At 36.0% G+C, this 18,653-nt stretch overlaps 1 long non-coding RNA gene across 2 annotated transcripts; it reads right to left on the bottom strand.

The window, feature by feature from the left end:
- Positions 1-371: 371 nt before the first annotated feature.
- Positions 372-11,938, bottom strand: LOC146465120 (uncharacterized). Of its 2 annotated transcripts, XR_014868354.1 has the most exons (4): positions 11,862-11,938; positions 8,297-8,389; positions 3,383-5,268; positions 372-3,181 (listed from the first exon to the last, which is right to left on the bottom strand). It is a non-coding gene; the product is annotated as an uncharacterized LOC146465120 (long non-coding RNA). The 2 variants fall into 2 exon arrangements; XR_014868353.1 differs by lacking the exons at positions 8,297-8,389; positions 11,862-11,938 and having other exon boundaries at positions 3,383-6,472.
- Between the last annotated feature and the right edge of the window lie 6,715 nt (positions 11,939-18,653).

The following is an 18,653-nucleotide window of genomic DNA, read 5'->3' as shown; positions in this document are numbered from 1 at the left end:
AATTATATGCATATGACGTAATAAATATGCAAACATAGATATGCATGAATGCTGACATCATATTTAATTTAAACATGAATATTCATTGGCAATAACCTCAGATTCAGATTCGCAATCTGTTTTAGACTTGATTCTGAATCTGATTTTGAATATACATCCTTAGAATCGGAATCAGATTAGAATCAAGTTTTAAACTGATTCCGAATCTGAATCTGAGGCTATTATTCATATATTTAAATTAACTTTGATGTTAGCATTCATGCATAATCAACAGGATGATATCATTCATACCTTTCAATTTATTCTAACATTCATATTCAATAAATGCATTCCAGACCCCACATTACTACAGTACAGTTAACAACAAAAGCTACACAACAAAGCAGTTTTATTGATCTTTTTCATTCTTTACATATGGACTTCTTATTTGTATAATTTTCATCTTAATACTACAGACCATCATTTTTGGCCCAATTTTACAACTAAAACGTAGACTATTGTTCACGGCCTAATTTTCATCCAAATAGTGTATACTTTGATTTGGCCTAATTTTGATTGTAATACTATAGACTCATTTTTGGCCTAATTCTACAGCTAATACTATGGTTTTGGGTTTCATCCTAATACTATACTATGGCCTAATTATGATCATAATACTATAGACTTTTTTTCCCTAATTTTATACCTAAAACCTATATACTTTGATTTTGGCCTAATTTTCATCCTAAAACTATACACTATGGTTTTTGGGCTAATTTTCATCCTAATACTACACAATTTGAATTTGGCCCAATTTCGATCATAGTACTATAGACTATGGTTTTCGGGCTAACTTTCATCCTAATACCATACATGTGGATTTTAGCCCAATTTTGATTGTAATACTATAGACTATGATTTTCGGCCTAATTGTCATCCTAATACTATAGACTTTGATTTTGCCCTAATTTTAATCCTAATACTATAGACTATTGTTTTCGGGCTTATTTTGATCCTAATACTATACACCTTGATTTTGGCCTAATTTTTATCGTAATAATATAGACTCATTTCTGGCCTAATTTTATACCTAATACTGTAGACTATGGTTTTTGGCCTAATTTTCATCCTAATACTATACACTTTGATTTTGGCCTAATTTTCATCCTAACACTATACACTTTGATTTTGGCCTAATTTTGATCGTAATACTATAGACTATGATTTTTGGCCTAATTTTCATCCTAATACTATACACTGATTTTGCCCTAATTTTCATCCTAATACTATACACTTTGATTTTGGCCTAATTTTGATCGTAATAATATAGACTATCATTTCTGGCCTAACTTTATACCTAATACTGTAGACTATGGTTTTTGGCCTAATTTTCATCCTAATACTATACGCTTTGATTTTGGCCTAATTTTGATCGTAATACTATAGACTGATTTTCGGCCTAATTTTCATCCTAATACTATACACTTTGATTTTGCCCTAATTTTAATCCTAATACTATAGACTATTGTTTTCGGGCTTATTTTGATCCTAATACTATACACCTTGATTTTGGCCTAATTTTATCGTAATACTATAGACTATCATTTTTGGCCTAATTTTGATCGTAATACTATAGACTATTGTTTTCGGCCTAATTTTCATCCTAATACTATACACCTTGATTTTGGCTTAATTTTTATCGTAATAATATAGACTATCATTTCTGGCCTAATTTTAGACCTAATACTATAGACTATTGTTTTCGGGCTTATTTTGATCCTAATACTATACACCTTGATTTTGGCCTAATTTTATCGTAATACTATAGACTATCATTTTTGGCCTAATTTTGATCGTAATACTATAGACTATTGTTTTCGGCCTAATTTTCATCCTAATACTATACACCTTGATTTTGGCCTAATTTTTATCGTAATAATATAGACTATCATTTCTGGCCTAATTTTAGACCTAACACTATAGACTATGGTTTTTGGGCTAATTTTCATCCTAATAATAAACACTTCAGTTTTGGCCAAACTTTGATCGTAATACTATAGACTATCATTTTAGCATAATTTTACAGCTAATATACTATACACTATGGTTTTCGGTCTAATTTTCAACCTAATGCTATACACTATGATTTTGGCCTAGTTTTGATCATAAAACTATAGACTATGGTGTTCATGCTAATTTTCATCCTAATACTATACACTTTGTTTTCGAACCAATTTTACAGCTAATGCTATAGATAGTTTTCAGGATCATTTCATCCACATACTATACATTTAGATTTTGGCCTAATTTTGATTGTAATGGTATTATAGACTATGGTTTTCGGGCTTATTTTCATCCCAATACTATATACTGTGATTTTTGGCCCAATTTAACAGCTAATACTATAGATAGTTTTTCGGGGTTTTCTGGCTAATTTTCATCCTAATAATACACACTTTAGTTTTGGCCAAACTTTGATCGTAATAATATAGACTATCATTTTTGGTTTAATTTTACAGCTAATATACTATACACTATGGTTTTCGGGCTAATTTTTAACCTAATGCTATACACTTTGATTTTGGTCGTAATACTATAGACCATCATTTTGGGTGTAATTTTCATACTAATACTATACACTTTGATTTTGGCTTAATTTTGATTGTAATACTATAGACTATCATTTTTGAGTCTTTTGTTAGAAATAACATGATAACTTTTTGCATCAAATGGAAACTTGGAGCTCGGATTTTTTTCCAAGTTTCCTTTTGATGCAAAAACTTATATCATTTAGTTATTACTATCATTTTTGGCCTAATTTTACACCTAATACTACACAGTATGGTTTTCGGGCTAATTTCCATGCTAATACTGTATACTGTGATTTTTGGTCTAATTTTCATGCTAACACTATGCAATCTGATTTTTGGCCTAATTTTCATGCTAATACTATGCACTCTGATTTTTTGCCTAATTTTCATCCTAATACTATAGACTATGGTTCTTGGCCTTAGTTTCAACGTAATGCTATAGACTACAATTTTGGCCTAATTTTCATCCTAATACTATACACTCTGATTTTTGGCCTAATTTTCATCTTAATACTATAGACTATGGTTCTTGGCCTTAGTTTCATCATAATGCTATAGACTAGGATTTTGGCCTAATTTTCATGCTAATACTATGCACTCTGATTTTTGGCCTAATTTTCATGCTAATACTATGCACTCTGATTTTTTGCCTAAGTTTCATGCTAATACTATACACTCTGATTTTTGGCCTAATTTTCATCCTAATACTACAGACTATGGTTCTTGGCCATAGTTTCAATGTATAGACTATGGACTATAGACTACGATTTTGGCCTAATTTTCATGCTAATACTATGTATTCTGATTTTGGCCTAATACTATAGACTATAATTTTGCAAAAGGGAAGGGCAGTCACCCACACGCAATACATTTCTTTGTAAAATGTTCCTGCTTCTGTGAACATTTCTCTACTCCTTACTCGAGTTTAAATCAGATCTCTAGAAAGTTTTACACTTTGCTAAATTCTGCAAATTCATTTCTGAAGTTGTTTTTAAGCCTTATCCAGTTAAACGCAATCTGCTATTTTGGTATGTTGCTTTCTAGCAATTTCACAGGCTAATGGCAAAATTGCAATGAAAGTCATCAGATTGTAATGAAAATATGTCAAAAAATTACTTTAAAAACTTTCTTAGGTAGCACCACAATCTCCCAAACAGTAGAGGGTAAGCAGTTTTAAAAATATCAAGTTCACATGGTAATTTTGCAAACGTAAAGGGAATCGCCTGCTGATGTTTCAAGTGTCAGCCCTCCGTCAGAACAATTTGATCAGCACTTGAAATCACTTTACAGTGACCAAATTACCTTATCAACTCTGTTCATAAAACGAAGTATTCATTTCTACTGCCCCAATGCAACACCACAGTGGCCAGATTTCAGCTAACTTCTCTGCTCATGTTCACCCAAGAGAGATGTTACCGACTGATGTCATGATGCACCAGAGATTTGTGATTTACCACTCACTGCTTTTATTGCCAACAAAATTGATGGAAACTTTGCTAAGTGATGGTGATAACTTTATTTTTATCAGCTTTTCTTGCTATAAAACAGGCGAACCAAGCCATCACCAGGTTTCAAAAATGTGATTAATTTTTCACAATCTCAATATGCATGTGACTCAATGAATGAAACATCAACTCTTTAGCCATCAAAACATGAGCAATACAATATTGGCAAACAACAGCCCAACTTAAAATCACTACCCCATTTTGGTGTGTGATGTTCCAGATAGTATTGGTGCCTAATAGATTAAGACATCTCTCTCAAGAACACATTTAAGTGAACAGACAAGGCAGCTGAAATTCTTATTCACATTTTAGAGATACAAATATAAGAAAATACAGAAAATATACAAATATAGAAATAGGGAACTAAAAGTGCTCAGCTTTTGCACATAAAAAATTTACTGACTCCAAATTGTGCTTTAGAAGTTATAAACAAAATTCAAATTTAAGTACCAAGTCAAGTACGTTCTAGCTGTAAAACCGGCATTCATTTTTGTAATACAACTGATACAACCACAGGGCTGAAACAGTGAATGCAAAATCCCAGCAATTTTGAACCGCCTACCTCATGATGGTCAGAACATAGTCATGTTCAACTTATAACTTAACTTTCCTCACTTAATCACCACGATTATGGACACTTTCATACAGAAAGATTTTTTTCAGTTGAACGGCCTGCTCAAAAACTATGCAAAGTGGCAATCTGGCCATGAAATGTAAGTTGTTCCAAAGAAGTTCTCGTTTGGTATAGACTGATTTTCATGAAAGAATTTAGTTTCATCACAAGGCTTAAAATGCTACATTGTATGACTTCCTATTGCTTCCACTCATCTATTGAGCTAACATCAGGAAAAGAGCCACATTAGTTATTCAAATTTAAGCCTCAAGATAAAAAACATGTCACATAACTGTTTTTTTTTTTCAGATAGCCAGTCTGTTAAAGAATACTTGGCCCAATTTGGAATTCATGCCCAAATTTCCACTTAGTATCGTTTTTGAGCAAGCCCTTCAACTGAAAGACGTGGTGCATAAAGAGGTTAATGCCTACTCGACAACTAAAATCGACTAAAATGGCAACAGTTAAATTTTCTTCTGTTGGTTTTAGTTATAGTTGTCAAAATCTCATTCACTAGTTATGGTCTCTCATTTCCAACTTTCAATTTCTCATTTCCTGTTTTGGTGACATCTGACAGATACTGCAAAAGATGATTTAACCCTTAAGGCCCCAATAGTGATGAGTATCTATTTTCCCCTGACAATGTCACTAACTGATTAAACATGTAAGCGATGAGAATAAAGCAATTGATCACCAAAGATGAAATGCATTGATGTTTAAACAAATTCTCTCAACTAGTACCATAAGGTATTATGGAAAACAATTAGGAGAATATGTATGTTGATAATGGAGTGTAAAAGGGTAAAGTAGCCTTTTAGCCTAATTTTCATCCTAATATATACACTCTACTTTTCAACAATTTTTCAAGATTTTCTGGTCAGGTTGGTTTTTGCTTAATTTTCATCATATTACCATACACTCTTTTTTTGACAATTTTGGACGAATTTGTTGTCAGCTTAGTTTTGCCTTATTTTAGCCTAATTTACACCCTACTACTACACATTTCAACAATACTATAATACTTTTCAACAATTTTTCAAGATTTTCTGGTCAGGTTGGTTTTGGCCTTATTTTAGCCTAACTTTCATCATAATACTATACACTCTACTTTTTGACAATTTTGGAAGAATTTGTGGTCAGCTTAGTTTTGGCCTTATTGCTGCCGCAGCGAGGGAGCCTGAAGCGACCGAGCAAGGCAGCAACTCTAATCGGCACAGAAATATACTTATGGGGCCTTGCGAGAGCTCTCTTGCAAAATGCAAAGGATTGTGGTCACGCAAAGATCAAAGGAAAAAGGAATTGTGGTTAATTTTGTGGGCACCACAATGCAAAGCGCTGCTTTGCTTTTTCAAGTTTCAGACAGAGCAAGGGAGAGAAATGAAGGTTAACAAATCGACGGCAGTTTTCTATGGTCTATACTCTTATAGACCATAAAATGACGTCAAAAAATGTTCAAAACTCAAGTGGAACCACGAGCCGCAGGCGAGTGGTTTCACTGCCAAGTTTTGGATATTTTATGGCGTCATTTTATGGTCTATAAGAGTATAGACCATAGAAAACTGCCGTCGATTTGTTTTTTACAATAACATGGAAAAAGTACAAGCGGAATTGGCTATTTTTTTCGTTGAGAAAGCGCGCGCGTTACATCTGATGTCATTTTTATTGTCTGTACTCTTATAGACAATAGCTACGAGCCAATCAGCGCGCGAGAATTTGGACAGTTATTGTAAAATGAGTATTTTTCGTCGTTTTGAATGCCCCTGATTTTGCGGAATGTTTCTACTTCGTTTATATTTTCTAAACTGAATCTCTTTTAATTTCAGAACGCAATATACTTGCAATTTCAGCGTCAGGGATATCCTCGAGAACCCTCGAGGTAAAAGTGAAGGCAAATTCTTGAAAGTTGTGTTGTTGATTACGTAAGCTTATCTGGGTTGATTATTTCCAACTTTGTTCATTTTTAAATACAAAACGTAGGCACTCAAGCTACGTACTTACACTATAATTTGAACACTACCTCATGCGAAAAGCAAATAATGCATACAAGGACTGTATTTGTAGAAGAATCATTCATGTTTAGCCATGTTTCAGAACTCTTGAAGCCGGCCGCGCCGAAATCGCTGAGACAGCGTATTTAATTCCAATCGTGCAATCTTCTGATTATATTTTTTTCAGCATGGCAAAACTGCATTTTAGCTCAGCTTAAGTCATGAATATGTGAATAACATACGCATTTCAAATGTTTTACTGGATGTTAGTCGTTTTCAATGACATGCTTGACATGTAAACAACATTTTATTTTCTATCAGATTTTTTTTTACGCGAATCATTGTATTCACTGCAAGGTCGGTAAACTTTAGTTTTCCATTACTTCGTTTGGTGTGAATTTTCACACTTCGTTCTAAACTTGATCACTTGGTGCATGTTTATACGCCTCGTTCCAAACTTGATCTCTTGGTGTATGTTTATACGCCCCGTAAAACAAAAGTTAGATTCATTATCTTACCAAATAAACAAGTGCAACAGGAAACAACATTTCAAATGTCCGATATTTTTAGCCTTGTATGTAGCTGTTTCACAGGTTTTATGTAATCACTCTAATAGAGGGCGTTTTAGAAACGCTCACTACTTAGTAACAGTAAGTATAACTCAGAAGTCTGTTCCACCGTTAAGTAAAATCATACTACAATTTATTGTATATTTAACAGTTTCAAACAAATACAATTGTAAGTTCTGTTTCCTTTGTACTTTCAACATGTCATTAAATACACATTTCTGTTGTTTTACATGTTTCTTGTCATCACTGTGTTTTCCGGTTTCAAATGAGCACCATGGGTCATTTTCAACTCTTTCAACCTCCCCTTCTTATTCTCATCATAACAGCAGTCACCTGCCTCCCCAAGGCAGCATTCACTGCCGTTCCGGTATACTAGTTTTAGCCTAATTTTCATCTTAATACTATACACTCTAGTTTGCAAAAATTTTCAGGACTTTGTGGTCAGGTTTGTTTTGGCCTTATTTTAGCCTAATTTTCCTCTTAATACTATACACTCTTCTTTTCGACAATTTTGGAAGAATTTGTGGTCAGCTTAGTTTTGGCCTTATTTTAGCCTAATTTTCATCCTAATACTATACACTCTACTTTTCAACAATTTTTCAGGACTTTGTGGTCAGGTTTGTTTTGGTCTCCTTATTTTAGCCTAATTTTCATTGAATACTATATACACTCTACTTTTCAACAATTTTTCAGGATTATGTGGTCAGGTTAATTTTGGCCTTATTTTAGCCTAATTTTCATCCTAATACAGACTATACACTCAGTGGCTGTTAGGTTAGTTGGCCTTACCACAATATCAAAATGTATGTTCTCGTTATTGTTGTCCAAACATTTCTTATGGCATTAGTTGGGAGAATTTGTCAGAACATCAGGATATCTTTTGTTGATCAATTCTTTGATTCTCATGTTCAATGAAGTAGCAATATGGTAAGGAGATATGAGATGTTCATCACTATTGGGGCCTGGGTTAAAAATCAAGCTACATGAAGTATGCAACTATAACTTAATTATTAATAAACATGTATGTTACTTTTACTTTAGTACCACACACATGCAAGCCTGATCCTCTTTATTCCACTGGTGACAAAAGCAAGCTTCATGTACCTTTCCCTGCCTGTAGTTGCTCTTCATGCATTTCTTGATCCTGCCAGCATCAAAAATAAAGAAAATATGTGGTTGACAAGTTAATGATACAACAGTTACAGTAAAAGGGCATTACAGTCAATCTATGATCAGTATTCTAAGAATGAATTGAACATTCTAATTCCTCTGTGGAATATACCTCTGTATATTGCTTTACACTGGCCTGAGTAAACAGACAGCGTTTTTTAAGGTAAAGGTAAAGTCGCACAAGAGCCTAAGTGGCCCACATGGCCGGAGCTTTGGTGGCAATGCAAAATGTTGTCTTTTCACTCAGGCCACAAAGCAACATACTGTGGCTAAATCAGGGAATTTTTTTGTGTGCATAAGCTACAAGCAAACATTTGCTTGTCACGAGTGGTCTCACTTGCAGATTGTTATGTGAATGTTACATATCATCAGGACTTTGTGTCGTCCAATTCAGTTTGTAATCATACTCATGATGAAACAAATGGACTCCCGCTACGCAGTCGTCCAGTTTGTTTTATCACTCATATAATTACAGACTGAATTGGACTCCACGCAGTCATATTACCATTAAAAAGCAAACTAATGAAAACTCACAATTTATGATATACAGTCGAACCTGTATATAACGGCCCCGTATTGAGCAGCCACCCTCTATTAAGCGGCCAGTTTTCAAAGTCCCGATTGTTCGCTCATACAAACACTGTATTTGTTACCTGTATTAGGCGGCCACCTCTATTAAGCGGCCGCGGCCACCCTGTAGCAGTCCTATGTTTGTCTTTCTTTGTTATTTTTACCTGTATTAAGCAGCCACCCTTGAATGGATACTAAGCCATGTGTTATTTTATGCGCTATTTTATTGTTTAAAATGCGATCCAGCATCACTATAAAGAAATAGCATGTACAGAGCTACTGTAAGCTGATACTCGGCCGTTTAATATGGTGCACGCTTTTCAGATGTCCGCAATGTGCTGAAGTACAGTACCATAACACGAACGCTAAAAAAAGTTTGATTTGAATATGCTTCACTCTTTAGCAAGAAATTCCTCTTTAATTAGCTTGTTCTTCAGCCATGTGACATTGAACATTGAGCGTAACAACTATGAAATGACGAAATGAGATATTTTGTTGTGAACTGTAAGTCATAGAAATAGAGCCCTGTATACCGTGGGAGAGTAGAGGACAATTTGTTGTATAGTACTTTTACACAATGTTACGTATATTATACCATTAAGTTACAAGTTGGCACTGAGCTTTGTTTAAAGTATCGATCGCTTGAACGAGTGTTGGTTTTCCTATTGTTACCTTGCGTGAAGTTTTTTTGTATGATACGCTATTAAAATTAACATTAGACAATGCCCAGTGAGTATTCTTAGTGACCCTGTATTAAGCGGCCACCTGTATTAAGCGGCCAGTTCCTCAAGTCCCAAGGGTGGCCGTTATATACAGGTTGGACTGTACATGTAACTAGCAATAACAGTTAAGTTATACGTAGATAGTCCAAATTGTTTAGAGCTGTTCCTTTGATTCTTCATACAATCAATCAGTCTGAAGAGCATGCAAGTGCATGGGTCAGAGTTTTCAGAAAATCCTATTTATTAATATTTGTTTTAGAAAATGCCTAGAGCTGTGTGCACAAAAATCTCATCAAGTTTTGTTATACTCTGCAGACTGGTCATTCAATTCACTACAGCCTGGGCGCTGACAACCATGCTGAGCCTTGGAGGCAGTGGGCAGTGGGCAGCGGGCACGCAAACCACCAGGATGGAAAATTTTTGGCATCAATACGAAATGCAGGACTTCTGATCGGGTGCGAAAAAAATTTGGAAATTATGCGGCACTTTTAAGTCTCATTATGCGGCAAGAAAGGTCTATTATGCGGCAAATTATGCGATTTCATTTTAGCTAATTTAACCTTGTTTTATTAGGTCTAAGAGGAGCACATGTTTTGCTGTTCAAGAAGCAATTAGAGCACGGAGAAATGAAGAAAGAGCTGAAATAAATCATTTGTTGCCTCATCTCAAATTATTGAAAATCAGATATTGCTAATTTGGTCAAGTCAGCGTTTGTTGCTTCCCATCCGCATTTTTTTCCGCGTTCTGCTTATATGTGACTCAGCTTCAAGGTGCTTGTCAACCACAAACTTTCGAAGATGATCAACCACTATATTGCACAAAGAGCAAATAAATAAAATTAAACATCTTAAACAACAGACCATCGTCAACATGAAACATTCCTTTGGAGTACTTTCTTGCCCTGTCTTTCGCCGAAATATTTATAGGAAGGTGCGATCTTTTTTTCTCCTGCGAAGAAGCGCTTGGCATTTTGACAACAAACTTATCCATAATGAGGATGTTTGTTTCCATTAAAACAAAATAACTACACATTGCAAGCGACTATCAAGCAGTTTTCCATCTTAAGAATATATCAATGATTGTGATTGGTGTATTTACACAAAAGGATTGTTTATTCCGTGCCAATGATCACTTGCTTAATATTGAAAACCAGCACCAGGTCCCCAGCATGTAAAATGAAGCATAGAACGCCTGTTTGTTCGCTTAATCAACGAACGAACGCTTCCAGGTGATTTTTGACGCCTTTTGAAAGAAAAAACTCATCGAAATAATGTTTAAATTATCAGAGAAGTTAACATTAAGGGAGATTTTTGCTCTTTTTTTCTTAAATTGTGCGATTTTGTACAAATTCTGCGATTTTTCATAAATTGTGCGATTTGTTGCGATTTTAGGTCAATTATGCGAAATCGCAACATCCCATAATATCAGAAGCCCTGGAAATGATTTAGCTTGTCTTAACAGAGGATGGATAACATTCAAAATGTATGAACATCAGCTGTAAATCCCAAAAGGAGTAATAAAAATGCATCACTTTGACCAGAAGCCCATAATTTTAGAAGTACTCCAAATGGAATGATGCGTACCATTTGGTTTTCCAACTAGAATATCCGGGTTTTCCATGTAAATGGTAAGCACCCAGTGTCTCCACAAAGAATCAAAGAATCAAACCCAGAGAAACCGAAAACCCCAGAAAAATTTATTTTGATCAACTGCCCTAAACACCCCATAGAGGGGATGGACCTTCTTGTAAAATCCCCACCTGTTGTCCCCTGCACTAACCAACCCCCCCCCCCCCTCCTCCACCCCTCAATCCACCCCAACCCCTCTCCTGTGGGATTGACATTGCTGGACCGGTGCATTAGTAAGGCCTGAAATTTTGGTCAAAAATTGAATAGAAATTTATACATTTTAATCCAATGCAAGGATTCACCTAAATTCACAATTTTTTACATAACACTTACAAATTCCCATAATTTCAAAATAAACTCATTGATACGCAAATACTTGTGAAATGGTTTCTTATGATGTGCGCCGAGCCCCTTCCTCTAAAGTTTAAGTTTATGTCCCTTCATCTCGTAAGCCTTACTTCAATATCCACTTATTAGGAAACCATTAACCACGTTAAAGTATAAAAATTAGAAAAGATAAGCTTACCCGTTCGCCTAGCTTGCCTAAATAGCTCCGCTGCATGCAGTGTCTTCACTGTCTTGCAGTTCTCGAACCAGCCCACTGAAAACCAAACTAGGTGTTTTAAGTTTATCTATAGATGCAAAAGTACAAAAAGAGTTTTAACAGAGGGAATATAAAAGCGCAGTTGTAAAGTTGACTGACCTTTTCTCGGTCACATGTTCATAGCTCCCGCCACAAGATGGACGAACTAACCCGGTACCAAACTTGCGAAGATTCATGGGAAATGACACGCAGGTGTGAAAGATAAAAGTTGTTTGTTGCGAAATAAAGTTTTCTCAAACTTTTTGTGATTGTTCATTACCATGCATTATTTCCAGAAATAAAATAAAAAGATGGGTCACCTTGTCCGCGTAGGAGCCACGAACCACTTAAGCTGGCAATAATCGCTTTCAAAAATTAGTTTTTGCCATGTCTGGTAACAGTTCTAACAGAAGTGAAGCAGCACTTAGAAAACCGTTATGCATAAAATGTATGAAGCATAATCGGACACTAAAGGTGAATTTCTTGGCAGTGAAGTACAATATGAAGCAGTATCGACCCAAAACGTTTAAGGTGGCCGAATACAGTTTTTTAGTGTACAGGTGTTAGAAGACGTTATTTGGAAACTATGTACTTCTGGGCGCCCAAAATTGGTATGGTGTAAGACTAACTAAGAAAGAATGGATTTTTGTACGTTTTGTCGAGCTAAGGACCGTTTCCATGGCAACGCAGCGAACTATTAAACGTCCATATATTGTAGGTTTCCTTTATTTTTAGAAAATGTACTCATTAGATTTTTTCCATTTTTTGTATCCAGATAAACTCTAGACTGCAAGCAGTCCCTTTCTGGTCAGTCGAGATGATGCGCTCACAGCGCAGCGAGACTGGAGCGAGGACAAATAAATGAGAAGAGACTTTCCCCTTTTTCACGCCTCTCCCCAAGCCCTCCCTCCGCTCGTTTGCTCCAGTTTTGTCGCGCTTGCCTATTTCGCGCGACCTCTCGACTATCCAGAAAGGGACTGCTTGCAGTCTAGATAAACTCACAAAACACTGACACAGTTGCACTATTTTCATGTAATTTTAACAGACAGATCTCCTGTAAATACTGATTTTGCATTTTAATGTTTTGTGAAGATACCCTCTGTTAGATTTAGGTTTCTCTTTGTAGGCGAGTTACGCTTTTAGGGAACTATTTTCATGCCAAATTTTACGAAATTCTAATGAGCGGTTCCTTAGAAAACAGTTCATTTCCACGAAAACAACCAGTCGCAATTTTTTGGTCAAATGCGCATGCGTGGCTTTAATTGGGTTTCATGGCAAAGTTGAAAAGCATGCAAAAGGTCTCGGTGAATGACTTTTTTGCTCGGAAAGAAAAGAAAAAGAGTCCAGAAACAAGAAACTTAGTTATTTAGGATCAAAACTTACCTTTATTATCCATTTCATGTGAAATTGAGGGATCACTTTAACGACCGCCGTATTAACGTACCACAACCCTAGCGCGCGCTTAATAGCATCACTAACAGAATCTGTAAAGCGCGCGCAAACTGTGTTCGGTGGCCGAACACAGTTTGCGCGCGCTTTACAGATTCTGTTAGTGATGCTATTAAGCGCGCGCTGGGGTTGTGGTAAACAAATTCTATCGATCCCTCGATTTTATACCAAATGGATCACAAAGGTGAGTTTTGCTCTTAAAATAACTTAGTTTCTCGTTTGTGAATCCTTCTTCGATCATTTATCACCGAACAAAGAAAGTGAGTTCACGAAGAACTAATCCTTTTTGCACGCTTTATATCTCTGCTGAGAAAACCTAATTAAAAGCCACGCATGCGCATTTGACCAAAAAATTGCGACTGGTTGTTTTAATGGAAATGAACTGTTTTCTAAGGAACCACTCGTTAGAATTTCGTGAAATTTGACAAAACAGTAGTTCTCTAAAAGCGTAACTCGCCTACAAACAAAAACCAAAATCTAACAGAGGGTAACTACAAAAAACATTAAAGTGTAAAACCAACATTTACAGGAGATCTCTCTGTTAAAATTACATTAAAGCAGCGTCACTATGTCAGTATTTTGTGGGTTTTTCTGGATACAAAAAATGGAAAAAATCTAACGAGTGCATTTTCTAAAAATTAAGGAAAACCATTACTTGTGGATGGTAAATAGCTTACTGCGTTGCCATGGCAACGGCACCTTGCTCAACAAGAAGTATCAAAATTTATTCCTTGTTTGTTAATTTTGCACCATGCTAATTTCGGGTACTCAGAAGTACGTAGTTTTCAAATAATGTTTACTAACACCTGTATACTGGAAAACTGTGTTCGGCCACCTTAATTTCTTGCGTGCGAGTTCTCAGACCCGCGAGTGGTTGGCACTGACTTGTAATAGGCCATTTCCGAGTTGCTGTGAACCTCATCATGAAAGACTAAGTGCAAAACGTTTCATATGAAAATTAGTTGTTGTTTTTTTTTTTTTTGCGTATGAAAGCAAACTAATTTTCATAACAGAAGCTTTGCACTTAGCCTCGCTTTCATAATAATAATAATAATCAATTTATATAGCGCTTTTTATATAACATTCAAAAGCGCTTACAATATAAAAACGAAAAATTTAGTCAAAATCAATAAAATATTAATGTCGCTGTTTCAGATAATGTATAACTAACTTTGTTGAGACTACATCTGCTTGGCTGATTTAAGATCAAACTATGACTAAAAGCAAGACAACCACACCTTTTGGCGTAATGGGGGGACACCGCTCAGTGATTGGCACGACAGGCGACTTCGCTTGCATGACCATTTCAAGGCCTCACTTCTTGGCACTACGAGCTGCAACCACACACTGCTGCGGCAGCATACCTGAGGCCAGCAACGCGCCAATTTACGAAGAGTATTGGCAGGTCAGAAAAAACTAGAAGCGCTACGAGCTGTAACCTTGGCCAGCAACGCGCTACTGCGGCAGCACTACGAGCTGAAACGTCAGGCCAGCAACGCGCAAACACCTAGTGACTAGACGACTTATAGGGCCTCACCTATCTCCCCAGCAGAGCTGGATCGGACAAGACTGTTGGCCAGCAGAAAATGAGAAAAACAATAAATTGAGCTTGCTTGGGGAAGTCGCTGCGCAGACTTAACCGCCACCCTCCTAGAGAAGTGTCCCCCAAGTTTATTGAATTAGAACAAAGACCTCCTACAGGGAGGCAGGGAAGGTAAATTTACAAACTTGATTTACAGACAGTTGAGCAACTACCAGAAATGTGACTTGAAACCTCGTACAGTACGTTTATATAGTTCGACAGTGATCAAAGCCTAAGCCAATTGGAAAGGCCGTAACATAGAAGGCTAGACATTACAACATAAGAATTCAGACATGAATGGGGGTATTTACCAATCGAACCACTTAGCAAGCATGAAATATACTGCAACGAGACAGTTGCGAAATGTTACAATGGATCCTAACAATCAAAGCGACAACAAAGAGATAAAGATAAAGGTACAACAGTTGACCGGTACATTACAGTAACACTTAAAGCCCACAGGGTATTGAGTGTCACGCTCCATTAACTGCGTTTTACATTTGTGCTGTAAAACTATCTAAAATTTAAGAATAATCAATCAAACAAAAAGTAAGAAATAAAATTAACAAAGTAGAGATTAATCAGATGTCATATGCTTCATAATGAGGTTCAAAGCAACTCGGAAATGGTCTATTCTGGCAATAACTTATTTTTCTGTCATTTTTTTCTGAAAAATTTTAAACATTAAGATGATAATAGCTAAGTTAGAATAACGAGATAAAAAATTATAGGTTACCATGCTCGTTTGGGAGAAAATAACTAGTTATTTATTAATTGTCTGCGCTTAGCATCAAGGAAAAGACATCATGTTTCCAACGCAGTGCGCGCGCTAAATTATGCGCAGTAAGAAATTGCGATGCAATTCAGTAGAATCACCTTAATTAAACGGGCCTTGTACAATTTTGACCAAAGTACCTCAATTTTTCTCATGAACAAATTTCTATGGTTATAATTCACAGGCGATTTTCACTGTTTCTATAAGAGCTCTATCGTTGTCGTTTACACAAAACCACACTGTCGATGTCTTTGTAATGTGGCAGAATATTCTTGGAAAATCCCCATACCTTGTGAGAAATTAATCCACGAGTATTGAAACAACAGAAATTCGTTAATGAGCATGAAACAGGCCTTGTACAACTTAAACCAAAGTACCCCAGTTTGTTTCATTAACCAATTTGTATTGGTTGAATATTTAAAGGCGCTTTTCTCCGTTGCTAAAAGAGTTCGAGCGCTGATGCTTGCACAAAACATCGACCCGATCAATGTGTTTGTAATGGGGCAAAAAAACCTTGGAAAATCCGGTTTTCCTAGTGAGAAATTAAGCCATGAATATTGAACAATAGAAACTGGTTAATGAGCTTTAACTGAGCCTTCAACAACTTTGACCAAAGTACCCCAATATTTCTCATTAACAAGTTTCTATTGTTTGAACATTCATAGCCGATTTTCTCCGCTGCTATGGGAGCTCTGATCTGTCGTTGTCACTTGCACAAAACATCCTTACAATGAATCAATGTTGGTTTTTTTTAATAGGGTAGAAAAATCTTGCAACATCCCCTTTTCCAGTAAGAAACTAAGCAGTGAATACTCAAATAATAGAAATTGGTTATTAAGCTTTAAACGAGCCTTCTACAATTTTTGGTCAAAGTAACTAAATTTTGCTCATTAACAAATTTCTATTCAAAAATTGCTTAACGAGAAATTAATTCATGGGAATATTCAAACAACAGAAATCGGTTAATGAGCTTAAAACGGGCATTGTACAACTTTGACAAAAGTATTTCAATTTTGCTCATATACAAATTTTTTTCTTTGAATGTTCATAGAGTTGTCACTTGTACAAAACGTCCAAACAATCAGTTTCTTTCTAATGCGAAAGAAAAATCTTGGGAAAATCTTCTTTCCTAATGAGAAGCTTATCCATAAATATTCAAATAATATAAAGCTGATCAACACAACTTTGACCAAACTACCTCATTTTAGCTTGTAAACAGGCTCCCATGTGGGGTATAACGCTCTCCGCTCGCCCGGCTGGCGGAATTTTTCTTTTCACCCCATACCCCGCTTTCAGCCTGTTCACAAGCTAACCATTAACAAATTTCTATCGTTTTTAATATTCATAAGGGATTTTCTTCGTTGCTATACTGAGAGCTTTGTTGTTGTCGTTTACACAAAACAGCCACATAATGAAGACATTCGGGAAAAATTTCTTGGAAAATCGCCTTTTCCGGTGAAAAATTAACCAATGATTATTGAAACAGAAACTAGTTCGTTAATGAGCTTCAAACGGGCTTCATGAACCATGAAAATTTAAACAAGAGAAACTGGTTCAGTGAGCTTAAAACGGGCATTGTACAAATTTTTTTAAAAAAATTACCTAAATTTCTATTGTTTGAATATTCATACGCAATTTTCTCCGTTTCTATAAGAGCGCTGACGCTGTCACTTGTACAAATCATCCTCAAGATACGGTCAATGTGTTTGTAATGTGGCGAAAAATTCTTGAAAAATCCCCCTTTCTAGTGAGAAATTAACCCATGAATATTGAAATAATGCAAATCCGTTGATGTGTTACAAACAAACCTTCCACAACTTTGGCCAAAGTAGTTCAGTTTTGCTCATTAAAACTGATTTCTATCGTTTGAATATTCATAGGCAATTTTGTCCGTTTCTTTAAGAGCTGTGAAGTCACTTGCACAAAACACCCACGCGGTTAATGTGTTTGTAATGTGGCGAAAAAGTCTTGGAAAATCTCCTTTTCTAGTAAGAAATTAACCTTGAATAAAGCGGTTTTCAATTGAGCGTCGCGTTTGCTGTGGTTTTCCTTTACTGTGCTCTTCTTTACTGTGGTTTTCCTTTACTGTGATTGGTTATTAGCAAAACTCGCGCCACTTTCTCAACCAATGAGGATCAAAAACAAAACCAATCGTGCCTTGGTCGCACGCGTTTTCCCGCGCTTGGCGCCGGTTACATGCATTTGTTTCGATTTCTGATTGGTTCATTGAGCCGTTTTGATCTCTTTTGATTGGTCAGAGTAATTACCTTTGTTTTGGTTTTACGACACTCATTTGAAAAGTGCGCTATTGAAATAATAGAGATTGGTTAATGTGCCAGAAAAGAGCCTTCTACAAGTTTGGCCAAAGTAGCTCAGTTTTGCTCATTGTTTGAGTATACCATAGCTGATTTTCGTGAGGAAACTGTGGAGTATTTCCGTTATCTGATAGATTGTACGTATGAAAGATCACTGTACAGGGTCGCTATTCAACAGGATGTTAAGTCCCGACTTTTAACTGAGCAAAAACCAAGTTTGCAATGATCACCCCATACAAATCCTTCGGCATTAAGGCCGACGATGAAAGTCGCATTAATCATTTTCTTCATAAACATCGTTTGAAACGACATTACTTTTGCCAGGAAAGAAACTCTTTCTCAAACTTTGGGGCAAAGCTAAAATAAAATGTCCTAACTTTATGGAATTGAAAATGCAAAACTCCCCGACTTTTCTGACCTTACAAAATCTTCATTGACCAATTTACTGACTTTTCTGACCCTAACTAAACATTGGCACCTCGTTGCTTTAATTTTCAAGCGTCAAAATTTTGATTAAGGCCACTTTTTTTCATTCTTTTGTTTTAGTTTTCTAATCTGATCGACATGCCATACTTGGCCTCGATGATCTCGCTTTTTTCTAATGGGAGGCGGGC

The sequence above is a fragment of the Pavona decussata genome, unplaced genomic scaffold (genome assembly GCF_977016875.1).
Source record: "Pavona decussata unplaced genomic scaffold, jaPavDecu1.1 SCAFFOLD_157, whole genome shotgun sequence".
NCBI classification, from domain to species: domain Eukaryota; kingdom Metazoa; phylum Cnidaria; class Anthozoa; order Scleractinia; family Agariciidae; genus Pavona; species Pavona decussata.
The sequence above is the reverse complement of the archived record's forward strand: the minus strand, read 5'-3'. Positions and strand labels throughout refer to the sequence as shown.